Source organism: Protopterus annectens, chromosome 1.part1, assembly GCF_019279795.1.
Source record: "Protopterus annectens isolate FY-2018-M chromosome 1.part1, PAN1.0, whole genome shotgun sequence".
NCBI lineage: Eukaryota > Metazoa > Chordata > Ceratodontiformes > Protopteridae > Protopterus > Protopterus annectens.
The window spans coordinates 382,652,384-382,672,486 of NC_056726.1; the positions used below are offsets into that span (position 1 = coordinate 382,652,384).

The following is a 20,103-nucleotide window of genomic DNA, read 5'->3' on the forward strand; positions in this document are numbered from 1 at the left end:
GTGTTAACACAGCAACATGGAGACAAACAATGCCCCATAGCTTACTATTCATCACAGCTGGACCCAATGGCACGATCCCTGCCCCACTGTGTACAAGCAGTAGTCGCAGCTGCAATGGCAGTACAGGCTTCAGCCTCAGTAGTGTTGTTCCACCCTCTCACATTGAGAGTGTCCCATGCAGTCATGATTATTTTACTGCAAAAAAAAGTAGCATATCTTTCTCCTGCTAGACATCTTTCCTGTATGACTATACTGTTAAGCCAACCTCATATGACAACTGAATGATGTACAACTTTGAATCCATCTACCTTGCTCCCAACCCCTTCGGACAGCACACCACACAGCTGCCTGCAGGAGATCGAGCAAAAGACACTGCCTAGAAAAGATCTAATGGATGTTCCCTTGGATGATGCCGAGGTGACATATTACATGGACGGCTCATGCAGAAAGGGTCCTACAGGGCAGAACCTAGTAGGGTATGCAGTAGTTTCTGATACTGAGATTTTAGAAGCAAAGTCTTTACCACACAACTTATCTGCACAAGCAGCAGAATTGATTGCCTTGACACGGGCATGTACCTTGGCAAAGGGTAAATGTGTAAACATTTTTACTGATAGCCAGTACGCTTTTTCTACTGTACATGTTTTTGCGCAACAGTGAAAGAATAGAGGAATGATAACATCTACTGGCAAACCGATTAATCATGTGCAGTTTATTTTAGATTTGTTAAAATCTATTCAGGTACCTCAAAAAGTAGCTATTTGTAAATGCATAGCTCATACCAAGCAACAGGATAGGATTTCAAAAGGTAATGAGAGAGCTAATACAGCTGCAAAGCAGGCAGCTTCAGCTTCAGAAATATTTCTTTTGAGTGAGGAATTACAACCTTTTGAGATTTTAGATTTAGAAATGTTAAAAACAATGCAGACACTTACTACAAAAGTAGAAAAACAGAAATGGATAAAACGATTAGCAATTCTTGAGAAAGGGCTGTACATCTCCAAAGAAGGAAAACCGATTTTGCCGTCTAATTTGTTTAGATATGTAGCTTTGTTGAGCCATGGGCAGTGCCATGTCTCAACAGGGGGGAATGGTACAGTTAGTGAATCGAGTGTTCACAGCATATGGATTTATAAACTACACTAAAAATTTTTGTGCGGCCTGTCATGTTTGTAATAAGCATCATGCACAAGGGGCGTTGAAGCCTAAGCAAGGGAGTTTCCCTGCACCACCATACCCGTTCCATACTATCTGTATGGATTTCATAGAACTGAACAAATGTGAAAATAAGAAGTATTGTCTTGTCTTTATAGATATGTTTTCCAAATGGGTGGAAGCTTTTCCGACCAAAAATCCAGATGCAGCTACTGTTGCAAAAGTCCTTGTTAGAGAAATTATTCCTAGATTTGGCATACCGGAAAAGATCTACAGTGACAATGGCACACACTTTGTAAATCAAACTATACAGCAGTTGAGCCAATATTTCGGAATTTCTCTGAAAAAAACATTGGGCATATCATCCACAATCTGCATGACTAGTAGAGAGGCATAATGGGGTTTTAAAAAGTAAACTTAGGAAGTTAATTAGTGAGACACAAAATAATTGGGTGTACTGCCTGCCTCTGGCACTGTTGAGCATGAGAACTGTTCCAAATGCAAAGGGGTTAACTCCTTTTGAAAAATTATTTGGGAGGGCATATTATATACCTCAGTGGAAACCTCTCATGCCTGTAGACCAGGAGGCTGACAGTTCACTTGCAGAATATATGAGACGACTTCTAAGTAATAAACAACTTTTGCAGTTAAATTCTGTTTCAGATAAAGAACAAACCAGACCATCGGAAGCAGCAGTAGTCCCAGGCACGTGGGTCTGGGTGAAAGTCACCAAGAAGAAGAATTGGATGTCACCGAAGTGGGAAGGGCCATACCAAGTGCTACTGTCAACACCCACTGCAGTCAAGATTGCAGAGCGAGCGTCCTGGATTCATCTGACACACTGTAAACTGGTTAAAAACTTTGAACTGGACAAAAATCTTGTTACTGTTACACAACAAGAACAAAATGACCAGATATGGAGCAAATAGGAATGCAGAACAACCTCAGAAGTATTGCACGATCATTCTGTTAACTATACTGATAACAATCGGGCACTAGAATCCGCCACATAACACAAGCACTCGGGTCACTCCACAGCCAGTACAAATATGACACAGTCATTGTCCATGCTGATGTGAACGACCTGAGACATACCTCCCTGGACTACATGAAAAGAGACATAGAGGAGCTCTCTGATTATGTAGCCCAGGCAGGTATGACCCTGACCCTGAGCAGTATCCTTCCTTCACCAAGAATGATGCCACAACATAGAGACAAGATGATCAGCTTTAACAATTGGCTTAATTTCTGGTGTCATTCAAAGGGGATCCAGTGTCTGTCTGCCTGGGATGACATGCTTGACAAGCCACGCTGCTTCGCAAGGGACGGCTTGCACCTGTCACCCCTGGGATTCCGGATATTGGCTAAGGCTCTTGCCACCCCATAGTGCCTTTTTAGGCAAGGCTTAAATTCTAAACCTACCACCCTAGAAAACAAAAATGGGAAGAAACTAAGGGTAATGCTGCTCAATGCCAGAAGTCTAAATCTCAAAATGCACGCCTCGAGGCCCTTCTCAGTATGGAGAACATCGATGTCTGTGCTGTGACTGAAACCTGGTTCAAGGCTCCTGAGAGCACCCCGCACTATCAGGTTTTACCTCATATCATGCGTTCCGCCCCAAAATCCGGACCACACCACAAAAGGAGGGGTGTATCCATATTTATCAAGGATACCCACACCTCCAGGTTGGTGGCAACGCACGAAGCATCGGAAACCATCCAGGTGCAATTAACCATAGGCAAAACTGCTCTACAATTTGTAGCATGCTACAGGCCACCCTCTCAAACTCAGGAACCCCACACAGCCTTCCTGAAGACACTGGAGGGTATAAATGTATCTCCAAACACCATTATATTGGTTGACTTCAACTACACAAATATAGACTGGGAACATTACTCAAGCCCCAACTTACTAGCCCAAAGGTTCCTGGAGTTCATAAATTCAAATGCCATGGAACAACTAGTCACCGTTCCCACAAGAGGAGAAAATATACTAGATCTCATCATCACAAACATGGGGACAAAATGCTCCACACCGGAAGTATATCCCTCATTGGTGAGATCAGATCACAAACTTATCTCACTGGAAATCCACATCCCGCCCCCCCCCCCAACAAAAAAGACCACAGTGAAGAACTTCTAAAGCAAACTTCACACTACTCAAGACTGGTGTGGTATCCTTCAAGGCCCGCGAGCCAGTGGAAACCACAACCCAAGCTGCGGAAGCCCTTACAAATGCCTTCTACGAACACCTCCAGGACTGCATGGATCAGGCAATCCCTAATAAAACCAAGACTCTTTCCACCAAGGGCAAACGTCCAGTCTGGTGGACCCCAGCCATAAACAAACTTTACAATAAGAGGAGAAAGCTGTTACATGATAGAGCAAAATCCATAAAAGAGAAGACACCCTTGATCATTATTGGTAAAAAAATACGAGCACTCATAAAATCATCCAAGGCCAAATTTGAGAGAAAAATTGCAATAGATTCAAAAGACAATCATAAGGCCTTCTTCAGCTATGTTAGAAACCTGGGTGGAAACTCCCAGATATGCGCAGAATTAGTCCAAAATGATACAAAACCACTGAACCCACAGACATTGCCAACATACTGGCAGACAGGTTCAGTGCAAACTTCACCCCCCCCCCAAAAGGAGAGATAACTATCCCAGCGGAGTGTAGCCTCCCAGACATCTCTAATGTGCAGGTGAAAGCTGCTCTCTCTAAAGCTAAAAACACAGCATCAATGGGACCGGATGGTGTCCCCGGCTGTGTGCTACCTAACTCAACGAGGAACTAAACCCGCATATAAGGCAGCTGTTTAATCTTAGCCTTACCACAGGATACGTGCCCAAGGAGTGGCGACGGCAACTGTGGTCCCACTCCACAAAGGCGGTGCCTCCACGGACCCTGGAAATTACTGCCCCATAAGCTTAACAAGCCTGGTCTGCAAAGCTATGGAGAGGATCATAATGGAACTCATAAACAAAGACATAGGGGACTTGCAGACATTGGACCCGACCCAGTTTGGCTTTGTCAAGGGCAGATCATGCCTTTTGAACTTGGTCGACTTCTTCGAAACAGTCACCAAGGCCATTGATGAGGGAAAGGCAGTCCATACAGCCTACCTTGACCTTGCAAAAGCTTACACAATACCCCACTGGTATTATAGAGAAACTTACCAGCTTAAATGTAAACCCATATGTCACAAGATGGGTTGCAAACTGGCTAAAGGACAGAACCCACAGGGTTAGAGTTGTTGGCGCCATGTCAGACTCCAAGCCGGTCACAAGTGGGGTCCCACAGGGCTCAGTCCTTGGCCCCCTGTTGTTCGGCATCTACTTCTCAGAAGTACAGGCAAACATAGGAGGACTATGGCTGACAAAGTTTGCAGATGACTGCAAACTGGGCGCCATAGTGGAAAGTACATCGGACACAGATATCCTTCAGAGGGGTCTCACAGAAACTGATAACTGGTGCCAGAGCCATGGCCTGAAGTTAAATGCCAAAAAATGTATAGTCATACCCTTCGGGAAAAACAAGGTAACCCCAAGCTACCATATAGGTGGCAATCCATTAAGCACAGAACAGGTTATCAGGGACCTGGGGACCCAGGTTGACAGTGGCTTTTCTTTTGACACTCACATTGCTAAAGTGGTTAGAAAGACCTTCTACATTGCCCACCTGATCATGAAGGGATTCACATCCAGATCAAGTGAGGTCATTGTTCCCCTGTACTCTTCACTTATCAGACCAATGATCGAGTACAATGCCCCATTCAGGATGTATCTCACCCGACACCTGCAGCAATTGGAGAGACCCCAAAAGTTCCTCACCAAAAGGATAAAGGGACTCCAAAATCTGTCATATGCTGCCAGACTGAAGAAACTCCAGCTCTATTCAGTTGCATACCGCCTGCTCAGAGGTGACCTGTGCCTGACATACAAGGCCATGTCCAACCCGGAATTAATGGACATGCTCCACCTCATAAAATCCAAATCTATCAGATCCACTAGAGCAAGCGACTTAAACCTTAGCACGGATATAAATAGGACATGCTGGAGGGATAGATTTGTCACCCAGAGACTCCCTATGCTGTGGAATAAAATCCCAGTCCATGTGAGGCAGAGCACCTCGCTGGCTCTGTTCAAGAGAAATCTTGACCGGTGGATGGGAGATCATAGGTTTACCCCGGGAATCATCTCTGTGTCACTGCTGGACAGAGGCACAACAAACTAATGGGCACAGTATTTTTTAACATAAGGTGGAAGCCAAAACTTTGGGCTAGGCTTATAAATGCCTTAGGGCAGATAGCCTAGTATAAACCTATGAACCTATGAATAATCTTTTTGCTGTGGCCTTTCCTTTTTCCAGCCACACGAGCTGAACTGAATAAACGTGATGCGTTACTCATAGACTGGCATCCAAACTTTAACACTTACCAAGCGATCAAACATGTGTATGCTGAGACTTTTAATGTTTCAAATTGTTGGGTTTGTACAGCATTACCAACAGCATACGGGGGATTATTAATGACTGCTGTCCCCCTAGGGGTCAATGAGACCTGGGAAAATTTGATTTTTGATACTACGACTGTAAAATCACAAGACAAAATAGCATTGTACCTGCCTGTTACACAAAAGGGAATTGTGTGTTTTTACAAAAATGATACTGTTCAGGTGGGTTGGAGCAATTGTAATGTGACTGTTCCTTACAAATGTTATACCAAAGCTAATAATGCAGGTTCTATTTGTGATACAGACTATGACTCATTTCTTGAATCAATGCACAAAACAGTTAATGAAGTACAACATAATCCTGTTCTTTTTAAGCAACTATCATTAATAGAAAAATGTTTCATGCAGGGCAAGTATATATTAATACTAAAGTAGAGGATTGTCATTTTGTGTGTGGGAAAAAGGCATACAAATGGTTACCTGAGAATTGGTCAGGCAGCTGTTTTTTGGGTTACCTGGTTCCGGCCATACGACACACTGCAGTTTTGCCTCAAGGAAGAACTTGAAATGTCAGAGAGGTCACCAAGAAACCTGGAAATCCAATCAAGAAACCTGAGAATCCAGTGGAATGAATTGAAGCAGGCTGGAAAAACCATAACTCCGTGAAAAACAAAGATAAACTGACACACATGGACTTGAGTGACACTATTATATCGTGGGCAGGTATAGCCCCTGCATATGGCGCAGTTAAATCGATTTGGGAGCTGAGAAAACTGTCCAAAGTTCTCAAAGTAATGAGCAATGCAAATTTTTCTGCTCTCGAATTAGTAACTGATGAACTGAACGCTATGAGAACTGTGGTGCTTCAAAACCGCATGGCTCTTGACTTCACCCTAGCGGCGAAAGGCGGTACTAGCACTTTAATAAAAGAGGAGTGCTGTTCATATATTCCTGACAACCAGCATGAGATAGACGACCACCTTGAGGTAATTCAGCAAGTGTCGGCCATGACCAAACCAGGCCGAAACCCACTGACGTATTTTTTCCAGAATTTGTTTGGTTATATCTGACCGGTGGTCTCCAAGGCCACGTTGTTTTTCTTAGGAAGTTTTTTCATAAACTTGATAGTGTCAGCAGAAAATCATGGACAAACAGCTGCTATGAAATAATATTGTAAGAACTTGTGATTTATTACGTCATCTTAGTAGGCAATGTCTTGCAAGAAATGTATAAGAATGGCTTCACTTCCTGATTCTAGTTAGACAAACTCTGTATTAGCATGTTTTTGTCTCCTTGCTGCAAGAATTAAAGTGCCTTAACCTGAACCTGCCGTGTATTGATCTTTTTGAAGTTGTTTTTTCCTTTGACAATATCATTTGTGATAGTGTGATTTGTGCCACTGATATATGCCATGCACACAAGGCAACTAGCCTATTTTGCCCATACTGTCACATACAGGTGTAACGGTGTTCCTGCTAACACCTCCTGTAGATATTACAGTACTAGGACAGTGTGTGCGGTTAACCTCATAGAATGTGGATATATCATAATAGTTGTCAAGTGTGTGTGTGTGTGTGTGTGTGTGTGTGTGTGCGTGTGTGTGTGTGTGTGTGTGTGTGTGTGTGTGTGTGTGTGTGTGTGTGTGTGTGTGTGTGAAGGCTCATCTGTTATCACTCCACATCACATATGTTATGCCAGAGGCATGGGATTAGTGGTGGTATTATTCAGATATTGCCCAAGATTATGGTTGGTTCTTGTAATGTTTGCCATGATACTTTACCTGTGTCCACCATGCTGGAGACCTTGCTGTATATCAGTTTGCACAACTTCTCAATATGCACCCTACCCCAATTGTATGTCATTTCACTGATAGATGTCCTCTGCATTATTCATGTAAGGATGCTTATCTCACACAAATTGTTATCTGTGTGTGACAGATACAACACATTTTCACTGTACAGTCCATGCTGTACCATATACATACATGGTTGGTGATTCTGGTACAACCATCTTCCACTGACATGCCCTCCTCTGCTGTATATGTGGGAGTCTCACCTGTACTCTTTCCCTGTGTTCATTCCTACAATTCATCTGTGTGTCCTTATTCAATAAACACACTTCATATGAGTGATCATTTTACATGGCAGTCCCATGTCCTGTTACATATTATTAGCACAGTTTTAGAACAGAATGCCAGGAAAGGGATATCACAATACTCTGCAATGTAGGTGCTCTGTCCTGTATTATGTTTGCACCGTATACTTCACATTCATACCTCTCCAATGTCCAGATATTCTCAGGATACCAGATGTTTTCCTTATCAGATATGTGGCTTTCTGTCATATCACTTGGATGATCTCTAGACTGATGTGACTTAATAGTACATACACCGGAGTGCATACCTCTCAGCTGTCCTGATCTGTGCAGAATGTCCAGTTTTTGTCTTTTATTTGTGTTCTTTTCGTCATAACATTTTTTCCCTGGCAAATCATTGACATGTCATTGCAGAGTGCAGTCAGAAACTGATGACTGACATTTGAGTTTCAAACTTCATACTCTTCAGAAAGTTCATTCTAATGTACAGCCTGTATATTTGGATACATATTATGTTGTCAAACCATAACAAGTTTGAATGCCATATTGTCAAACCCATATGTTCGAACTTTCAAAAGTTTGAACATTTCAATGGGGATTTCCATTCAGTGGGGAAAGGGAAGATTTCCCTTTACTGCACTGTAGTGCGATCTCGGAGTTGGTATATTTAAAGAGCGGGGGGTGTGAGGGGTGCAGGGGGGCTTGCTCCTTCTTACAACCGTCAGATACGTTTTTTATTTATTTTTTGATGTTTTTGAACTTTTGAAAGTTCGAACGTATGGGTTTGACCATATGGCGTTCAGACTTTTGAAAGTTCGACAACGTAATATCAACCCTATATTCTATCTACTTCCTAAGTTTGGAAGTGTAATATTAAAAATCTGTCCCTATTTCTGGCCCTTTGTCCCCATATTTTATAGCTTTGTCCACATTTCTTGTTCTAAGAGGTTGAGACTGTTACATTCTAACACATTCCTATGTGACATCTTTACCAAATATGTCCCTGTTAGTGGTTATTTGTCCTCTCATTAACTTGGCCTCTGTGCAGATGTATAATATAAATTACTATAAGATGAACCAGGAATCCAGGACGCCAATTAAATCATGCAGAAACACTCCATCTTTATTTAAACAACCAGTTTTAGCGCTTTCATCTCTCTTACAGAGACTTCATCAGTGCAGATGTGTTGCACTAACAGAATGACAGTTATTTGTAAAGCACTGGTGATCATTTTGGCATTCTGTGCTGTGATTTACTGTTGTTTTGGGCAAGTATTCACTTGCCCTGGGAATATTTATGTAATTCTTGATTTTGAGTTTCATCCTTCTCGTCTTGATCTTCCAGTCTTTGGTATTGTGGCTTTTTGGGATATAGAAGGAGACCCATATATATATATATATATATATATATATATATATATATATATATATATATATAGTTCTCCATCTGTTTGTCGAAAACACACTTTATCGACAAACAGAAAGTCAAACCCACTTAAGCGAAAGTGCACTACATCGGAAGTGCACTTTCGAGAAAGACGATTCGCCGAAGCAAGTTACAGTGGGGATAAGGAAATATATCCTTTTCTCTACTGTAGTGCAATCAAAATGTTAGTATATTTAAGTAGGGGGCATGTAAACCACTTTTATTAGCAACTACCATGCCCCCCCCTTTATCCGCTTTCATTACTCTAATAAAATTGTCAGCTTTAATAGAAGCAAAATATTTCTTTCTTCTTCTGACAAATTGTAAAATTTACAATAACTTTTCTTGTTGTTCAACAATTCGTTAATTTCTTTTTCACAAACCTCTTCAGAAGTTTTTATTGCTGGATGTAAAGGAGGGTTATACATACTAGGAACCACAAAATCACTCACATCCTTTTTCTTTTTCTTTATTACCAAAAATATATTTTAAATTTAACCTCCGAGTGTACTCTTTCAAATCTATAACAGTCTGCACTATATCAGATCGATGTGATGGTACAAAAGAAAAACCTTTGCTTACAACATCAATCTCATTGTCCGTTAAAAGTCTGTTATACAAATTATATACTTTAAAGTCTTTAGACATTACATAATGGAACATATTCCAGCTAATTTTAATGCAGACAGGGAAGCAGAGTTAAACTACAGAGAACTTTGGTGGCAAATACTGTTCATTGCTTATAATGCACCTGGCTTAAATGCTGGAGTTAATTACAAAGTTGTATTACAAAGAAACTTATTTGTGACAAGTGTAAATGAATAACATCATGTACTAAGTATATCTTCTTAGTCATGGTAGTTGCTAATAAAAGTGATTATGTTGAAATTATGTATTTGTTATTAAAGGATGAGATGTACTATCAGAATGTTAGCAAAAGTCACATTTTCAAAGCATACAGGTATATTGACCAGTGGTTGATTGAAAATTTAATGGACGGTATAATATTAGACACCATGTTTTCTTTTTTTCAAGTGGGTCAAGTTAGGATAGACAGTCTTTTTGGAATACCCAAGATGCATAAGGATGATAAGAATCCGCAGTATAGACCAATATTTTCTGCACCAGCATCAAAGCTAGAACCATTGTCTAAATTTGTAGACAAAACCCTACTTAAGTTAGTTCAATCTAGTGCTTCTTTTATCAAGGATTTTTATGCTTTTTTGGTTAAACTCAAGCACAAGATAGTAGGGTCAAATGATTTATTGGCGACGGTGGATGTTAAATCCTTATATACTTGCATTCCACATGAATTGGGTGTGGAATGGGTGGGGTACATGTTACTTCATAGTAACGAGTTTGAAGTAAGTAAATGCAAAATCATGCTTGAATGTATTGAGCATATTTTGACTAATATTTTTTTTTTACTTTTAATGGAGAACATTATTTGCAAACCAGGGGTGTAGCAATGGGAGTCAGGATGGCACCCAATTATGCCAATCTTATTATGACTTACTGTGAGACACAGATTTTAGTTCAACTTCCAGGTTTTAATAATGTAAGTCATTATTATAATTTCATTGATGATTTATTTTTTATGTGGAGAGGGGATGTGGATCATTTAGAAATGTTTATTGTCATTTTGTCTGGTAGCACTGAATTTTTGAAATTTTCTTATGTTAGGGATGGAAGTTTTTAAATGTGATCATACTTTCAACTTGGGGTTTATTATACGTTACAAAAATGTGGCCAGTAACAGTTTATTGCATTATTCAAGCATGCATCCCACCTACATGAAGTACAACATTGCTAAGGGACAATTGGTTAAGCTAAAAAGACTGACCACAGATTATACCTTTTTGGATTGTTTTGTAGAAGAATTACATGAAAGGTTTGTACATGGGGCTATTCTTCTTGGACGGTTAGAGATCTTTTGCAGCAGGATGCTGTGTCAGATGGCAATATTTGTAATTAAAAAGACTGGCCTACCTGTATGCTGTTAGCGTTTACAAATGATAGTGGGCATATTAAAAACATTATTAGCAGCAGTTGGATAATTTTAGGGGCACTTCAAGAATTGGTGTCTTTTTTTAGGTTCAGAACTACATTTCATTAATAAAAGGGCAAAAGACTTTAAGAAATTACTTGAGAAAGGTGACAAGAGGCTTGAGAGTGGGGTTACTAGAGGCACTTTTACGTGCCTAAATTGTAGTTTTTGCAGATATATTCATGAGGGTCCTTTTTTGAGGTTTGTATTAGTGATAGAATTTGGCCAGTGCCTGTTTGTTTTACTTGTAGTTCCACCTCTGTGATTTACTTAGTCAAGTGTGCTTTGTGTACGACATTCTATATAGGTAAAACTAAAAGGCAGTTAAAAAAATATGATGTACAAATACTATTATGCCATCAAGAACAATAATGCTGGCAATGCTTTAGTTAGACATGATCTTTCACATAAGGGACACACAAAGTTTTACTTTTCTGTTATGGAACATATTCCAGCTAATTTTAATGGAGACAGGGAAGCAGAGTTAAACTATAGAGAACTTTGGTGGAAAATACTGTTCAATGCTTATAATGGACCTGGCTTAAATGCTTTAAACGTATTTGTGACAAGTGTAGATGAATAACATCATGTACTAAGTATATCTTCTATGTTTAAAATTTAAGAGGTTTATATACAAGTGTGTATCTATTTAAATGAGACTTTGGAAGTGCTTTGATGTTTTTTATTGAATAATTTATTTGATCGGTTGATGCTTAATTGATAGGATTTAAAAAATGTTTTTGTAGTAGAAGCTTATTTGTTCTGAAGGCCTTCTAAAAAGGTCGAAAACACTTAACCAGTGATGATTAAAGTTGTTTTCTACATGGCTCCTGGTGGTATTTCATTTTTTGGTGATTTTTACATTTTTGTTCATTTTGTTTCACCTTGGATGCTGTATTTTAGTATCTGTAGTATATGGATTATCTTAGGAACAAGAGACAGGTACAGTAAAACAGTACACCAATAAGTCAGCATGCTTGGATTAACATGCCTTCTGCTTTTCACATGTTATTTTCCACATGCGTGATATCTTACTAGCTGTGTTGTTCAAGTACAGGTTACCCATCAAAGAACATAGTGAGTAGAAGTGTATGCATGATGTTTTTCACTGTTGTTAGGCTTATAGATTTTTATCCTTAACAGCCAACCATCAACTTGAAGCATACGCCTGAACTGTTCAGATATTCATTGAATGTCCAGATTTTTGCCTCATTATTTTTGGTCTGTTTTTTATAATATTTATGGTTTTATGGCAAATCATTGAGGACTAACGTCACTAATTATTGACAGTCATTTGAGTTTCAGCCTTCATATCTTTCAGAAAATGCATGCCAAAACAAAACCTCTTATTCTAGCAGCTTTCCAAGTTTATAAGAGCAATATTTAAAATCTGTCCCTATTTTTGGGCTTTTGCCCCCTCCATTATTCTTGGTTTTGTCCAGATTTCTTGTACTAAGAGGTTGAGAGCTATGACATGAAATCCTGAAGACTTGCCTTCAACTTGTCCTATCCACTGCACCAAGAAAGAAAGAGCTCCAACCAAAGAAAACCAGGTCCGTTGATGTATAAAAACTGTTTCCTTAATTTATTTTGTTAAAATCCACAAATAACATAAGATGACTTCTTCTGAAATACAAGTAGCAGCCTCCAGCTTATATACTGCATTCAGCACCAATAAACAAATTAACAGAACTCAGTTACTTAAATTAAATCTATTATTGATTTAGATTAAAGGGCAATCCTATATTTTAACTTCTAAAATGCATATATTTAAATCTAGCCAGAAACTTTAACAACTTCTATCACTGACTTACCCAGACAACTATAAAGTTTATAAATGAATTTGATAAATAAGGGAGTATATACAATAAAAGGTCTAACCTTATGAGTTAAGTTAGATTTATTAACTATTTAATATCTAAATAACCAGAATATAAGTACTAATCTTATGTAAGATAAAATAAATTTTACTTATATCTAGAAAGTTAATTCCTAGCCTTAAAAGATGTTGTAGTGTTAGTGCCTAGTTAAAGTGAAACCATATTCTATATAAGGAATACATAAATCCATAGTGTCTCTTAGATTATTTAGGCTGAAGGACCAATCTTATAGTAGTCCCGCCTGCTAAATAAGATAGCCTTATAAAATGCCTGATGTTAATGGACCAGAAATTAGATATTATCTGTTCAGGCTTTTGAGTTTTAAGAGGCATGAAATGTTACAATGGTCATTTAGTCCAGGTTCCATGAAGGCATCTAAGTTGCCAGGATAATTCGTGTTCTTCAAGCAGTAAGTTGAATGGACCTCTTCTACTATCAGGTTTGACTTGATCGAGACCCACAAATTTAAAACTGTGGTCAGGAAAGACGGAAATATGTTTGCTCAAGGCATTGTCCAATTTCATGTTGGAGATAGCATTGACATATATCCTAGCTCGCAGCCTCCTTTCCGTCTTTCCTATATAAAAACATGTACATTTGGAGCATAAAGCTCCATATACCACCATTTTGGAGTTGCAATCCAATTTAAAAATTGAGGGTATAGGTCTTGTTGTTAATCACCTGTTTGTTCCCCTTCTTGATGTATTTACAGTATTTACAACAACCACAACAAGTGGTCCCTTTGTCTTTAGTATTGTGTCCACCTCCTGTATGTAATTTTAGGGGGGGGACTAAGGAGTGGGGAACACCTTTTGTCATATGAGAATATGGCCCAGTTTTTGTCCAATATGCTTCTTATCATGTTGCTGTCCAGATTAAATGTTGTAATAAATCTAAAGGACTCCCTCAGAGTGCTAGTAGTGGACTTAACTGAACTCCGCCATTAGTATTGGTTATCTCATCCATTTGACCTTGGCTGACAATTTTATCCCCTTGGTTGGTGTGGGTATTCTTTTTAGTAAGGGGACAATTGTCCCATTATCTCTTTCATTTTAACTTCATCAAAAATGACTTTAAGGAATGCCATAGGGTACCCCCTGTGGTGGAACATGTCTTCAATGAGTCCACATTCAGAAATGAAATCATCATCTCTTGTTACCATCCGAGCTACTCTAATAGCTTGCCCCTTAACAATAGCTTTCTTTTGACAATAGGGATGAAAATGTAGGAAGGAGTTACTATAAGTGGCCTTCCTATATATCTTTGCAAAGAATTGTCTGTTTGCTCTATCTTTTGTTAACTCGATATCGAGGTAGTTAATTACAGTTTCCTGAAAATCAAAAGTAAATTTGAGGAAACTTGTCTTATTCATGTAGTCAACTAGTTCGGTTCCTGTATTCTTATTACCATGGAGACAAATAAAAATGTCATCCAGGAATCTGGTATAATATTTGATGTTGTCTACAAACTGATCTGAATTCAAGATGTATTCATTCTCCCAGTAGGCCATAACTGTGTTTGCAAAACTGGCCTCCACATTTCTGCAAGTAGTAGCCGTTATCAAAAAGGAAAAAATTGTTAGTCAAGATTATATCTAGTAAGGATGTAACTAGATAAACTTGACCAAGTATAAATTCACCCATTTATATCATGCGGTATTGCAGTGTATAAGTCAGCTACATCTACTGTGAGGAAATTAAGATCCTCATTGAATTCTATACTGTTAATTTTAGTCAAGAAGGCCCATGAGTCTTTACTGATTTGAGTTTCATTCACTAGATATTTTTTCAGAATGTTGTCAACTAATTTAGCGCTTGCATAGGTTATAGAGTTTCTTCCATCGATCAATGGCCTGAATGGAGGATTGTGTAAATTTTTATGTATTTTGGTGTTGCAAAAAATACAGGAATTCTAGGCCATTCACTTTTGATATAGTTATACATATCTATGTCTATATACCCCTCAATAAATAAGTCGCTGAAGTAGCTCTTCACCAATCTATGTGCATGGTTCATTTCATTCACACTCACTTTTGAGTAAGTGTCATTGTCAAACATAGTTGAAACTCTCTGAATATAGTCATAATGATCAAAAAGGGCAAGTCCCCCTCCCTTGTCAGGTTTAATTGCCCTCACATTGAGAGTTCTGAACAGTTTAAGAAAGTCTTTTTCTTCGGCAGTGGTGTTAGGTTTCCTGTAGTTTTTATTGTTATTAAAGACTTTATTTTCCTTGTTAGCCAAAGACCTCAAGTCTAATTCCATAATATCCTCGAATATCTGGAGGGTTGGATCCAAGGGACGGTTATAGTCGCTCGGAATGTAATAAGTGGAAGTAGTCCTATCCACTGCATTTGGAAAGTAGAGTTGTGTAAGTTAACTTACCATAACAGTAAATATTTGAATAGATCATTGTTTCAGTAGTGTAAGCTATATGGGTTATTCCTTTTCAAGATATAACCCATATTGGTATAGCCTTCAAACATTGGACCCTACCCAGTTTGGCTTTGTTAAGGGCAGATCATGCCTCCTAAACCTGGTGGACTTCTTTGAGACAGTTACCAAGGCTTTAGATGAGGGAAAGGAGGTCCACACAGCCTACCTAGACCTTGCAAAGGCTTTCAACACCATTCCCCATTCCCCATTCTGGTATTATAGACAAGCTCACCAGCCTGAGCATAATCCCCTACATCACAAGATGGGTTGCCAATTGGCTCACAGATAGAACTCACACGATAAGAGTTGCAGGCTCTAGGTTTGACTCTAAACCATTTACAAGTGGCATCCCCCAGGGCTCAGTCCTGGAACCCCTCCTGTTCGGTATATACTTCTCAGAGGTACAGGCAAGCACAGGAGGACTATGGCTGACCAAGTTCGCAGACTACTGCAAACTGTTGGCCATAATTGACTCTCCAGCTGATACAGATATCCTCCAGAAGGGTCTCACTGAGACGGATACCTGGTGTCAAAGTCATGGCCTCAAGCTAAATGCCAAAAAGTGCATAGTCATCCCCTTTTGGAAAAAACAAAGTACCCCTGAACTACCACATACGTGGTAGTCCCCTAAATACAGAAAATGTAATAAGGGATCTGGGGACCAAAGTATATAGTAATCTCTCCTTTGATAATCATATTGCCAAGGTGGTTAGAAAATCCTTCTATGTGGCCCACCTAATCACAAAACGGTTTGCATCTAGAACAAAAGAGGTTATTGTGCCCCTCTTCTCATCACTCATCAGACCCATCATAGAGTACAACACCCCATTTGGGATGTACCTTACAAGACACCTGCAACAGCTGGAAAGACCACAGAAGTACCTCACTAAGAGGATTACTGGCCTCAAACATATGCCCTATGCAGCCCGACTGAAGAAACTCCAGCTGTACTCGGTTGGATACCGCTTACTTAGAGGTGATCTCTGCCTGACATACAAGGCCATGTCCAACCCACAATTGGTGGGCATGCTCCACCTAAAAAAAAAAAACAAATCCCCAAGAGCCACACACTCTAGGGATCTAATCCTCACCACAATGCTAAATAGGATGTGCTGGAGGGATAGATTCCTGTCCCAGAGACTCCCCATGCTTTGGAACAGGATTCCAATCTACATTAGGCAAAGCCCCTCACTAACACTCTTCAAGAGAAACCTTGATGAGTGGATGGGAAACAGAAAATTTACCCCGGGGATCACTGCAGTGGCTGTGCTGGACAGAGGCACAGGGAACTAATGGCTCTGCTGGACCGAGGCACAGAGAACTAATCTAAGGGAGCGGCGAAAGTCAACACATTCTGGCTAGGCTTATAGATGCCCTCGGGCAGATAGCCAAGTACTTACCTATGAACCTATGAACCTATAGGCTCCTGCAACAATGATCTAATGAAGACTATCTATGTAGTACATTGAAGTACCAACAAAGATTTATCATCACACTTTGCAAGGTCCGGACACAGGCATATGGCTTCCATAAAGAATAGGGTAGAGGTGAAGGAAATTCTTCTATAATTAAGATCTCCTTTTGACAGGCAAAGTGTTTGCATCTAGGACCTGTGGTTCACAGCATTCAGCTTTGATAACAGTATTAGGTAATGCAGCTTGTTTTCTCTTACTGCAGAAGGTGGGGAATGTAATGTCTAAAGGTGCATCACCCCCATGTGATCTTCTCATTGCAAAGTGTCCATTACGGGACCACTGCTCTTCTCTACAGTTTAGCTTTCTAACAGGCACACACATGCTTCTGCCAACAGGAAGTGAAGTGACTGAAATGCTCTGCCCCCAGGAACGGCCTTAGGTCAACTGGTGCCCTAGGCAAAAGGGCTCCATGGTGCCCCCCACAACACCACCCAGTGCACCCATCCTGGTCTACCTACACCAAATAAATAGTGGAAAAGTGCCCTTGCTAGAGTGGCACCCTAGGCGGCCACCTAGCTGGCCTATGCCTAAGGCCAGCTATGTCTGCCTCCCCACTTCAACTGGTTCTCCAGCAAGCAGAACTGCCAATGAGTATTCATCTGCTAAATGCACTAAACAACATTCATTACCTGTGGTGTCATATTATGTAAACACATAAGATATCCGCTATACACACTAAACAGCATTCATTACCTGTGGTGTCATACTATGTAAAGACTTAAGGTATCCCCTATACAAACTAAACAGCATTCATTACCTGTAGTGTCATACTATGTAAAGACATAAGGTATCCCCTATACAAACTAAACAGCATTCATTACCTGTGGCATTCTACTATGTAAAGAAATAAGGCATCTGCTATACAAACTAGACGGCATTCATTACCTGTGATGTCATATTATGTAAAGACATAAGGCATCTGCTATACAAACTAAACAGCATTCATTACCTGTGGTGTCATACTATGTAAAAACGTAAGGTATCCCTTATACAAATTAAACAGCATTTATTACCTGTGGTGTCATACTATGTAAAAACGTAAGGTATCCCTTATACAAACTAAACAGCATTCATTACCTGTAGTGTCATACTATTTAAAAATGTAAGGTATCCCCTATACAAATTAAACAGCATTAATTACCTGTGGTATCATACTATGTGAAGACGTAAGGTATCCCCTATACAAACTAAACAACATTTATTACCTGTGGTATTCTACTATGTAAAGACATAAGGCATCTGCTATACAAACTAAACAGCATTCATTGCCTGCAATATTATACCATGTAAGACTATAAGATATCTGATATGTTGATTAAGAAGCATTCATTACCTGAAGTTTTATACCATGTAAGGACATAAGGCATCTGCTATATGAACTTAGCAATATTAGTAGTGGATCTTTTCTCCTCTGGCTTCTGGTGAAAAAGGACATTTTGTCCAGTCAGACTTTCCAGGTAAACAAATGTAAAATAAATAATTACCCGCGGTGTTATACAACATAAAGGCATAAGACTGCAGAGACATAAACTGAGTCAAAAACTGCAACAAGTTTATGTTCAGTACAAAAACAATAGCAAGCAAGACCATATGATAGTAGAGTAAAAGGAGAATATGCGTAATGGAAATAAAAAAACGTGCACAAGAAGAGTCATCATGTCTAAGTATGTGTTGTTTACCATGTGCCCTTATGGTGTATCACTGCTAATATTTTTCCAGCTGAATAGACGCTGGCAAAAACCGTTACAGAGTTCACCTTTTGATATCTGTCGTACTATTCTGGATTTGTTAAGAACAACTTAAATGTTCATTTACTGTGTAGTGTAATTTGCTGAATAATGATTAGACAGGTATCTTTTATTGTACAGATTGTTTTACATTTCATGAACAAACTGTCTCTTTCCTTTTGCTGATATAACAATTTGAAGACGTTCTAAGACTGGTGTTCTATCATGGGGAGGGTAATGGAACTAAGGCGGGGGGCACGGAACAGGCACAGTGTGTCTCATGCTCTTCCGTCATCCTGTAGGACTCTGATTTCTTGCAGAATGTTTTGGCACCTGCTAGCTCTGGGCAACGCTGATGAGTTATCTGGGCACATTCTCATTTACAACAGCATTTGCTGTACGTCAAGCATCCACACATAAATACAAGCACACACAGTTCCAGTCATCGACAATAAGCATATCATTTTAAGTGCACTTACCTGCATGTCCCTTTGCCTTGTCAATCAGCATACAGCAGAACTTTATTTGTTTGTTTGAAGTGGAGATGTAAGCTTAGCAAAGCCTGTGATTGACATATGAGAATTAGATTTCCTTCTTCATTTTAACCATGCAGTCTGGACTGTTCTGCCTACATGTTTTTCCCAGGCTCTGAGAGATCACTACTAAGTGAAAGCCACAATCTGGAATGCAAATTCTGGTTTGAAATTAAGTTGTAGGTGGTGATTAAAACTCTGACAGACAGAGAATGGTATGGACAAGGCCAAAAGTTCTGAGGTCAGCTCATTAGACCAGCTGTGGAAACAATGCAGTATATCAATGCCTTCTCTTGTAATCTGACTTCTGTGTCTGCTTTGGAATGGCTGGTAGTGATAAGCTGCGTAGTTGTACTATTGGCAGCACCTTTGACGATGATGAAAAGTGTAAATTGTAGAACTATCATCTGACCTGTTGAAAGGAGACTGGTTCTAGAAATATCTGCTTCTTAGCATACATTTCATTGGCAGGATCTGAAAAAAAAACATAAAATAAAAATAATTTTGACATTATTGGTATGTAAAGCTGTGACAGCCTCATAGAGGAAATGTTCTGACCTATAGTAATGCCAAATCTAGGACATGCTGTCTACTCTGTTTGACAATAGAGGCTGTCATTGTTGAACTCACAAGAACACAAGTAGTGTGGGATAAATAAAAGTTGTTTGTGAGGAGCCTACAGCCTGAGGAATTTAACACTGCAGCCATTCTTCTGACATACATCATGGCTGACACATTGCTGGCTTCAGTAATACAGGGCATGCACAAAACTCTTACCACATCTCCAGCATGGAAACACTACAAAAGGCTATTATATCTGTCTATTTTGCATGAAAAGTAAAAAAAAATGCTTATTGTTAGCATGGGCTGTTTTTCTA

At 39.5% G+C, this 20,103-nt stretch overlaps 1 protein-coding gene across 1 annotated transcript in view; it reads right to left on the reverse strand.

Moving 5' to 3' along the window:
• The window catches only part of SEPTIN3 (septin 3), a 743,127-nt gene extending 723,575 nt beyond the window's left edge, over positions 1–19,552 (reverse strand). The window contains exon 1 of the mRNA XM_044075351.1: positions 19,172–19,552. The gene's annotated coding sequence lies outside the window, so the exon portion shown is untranslated. The remainder of the gene's footprint in view (positions 1–19,171) is intronic.
• Positions 19,553–20,103: the final 551 nt, after the last annotated feature.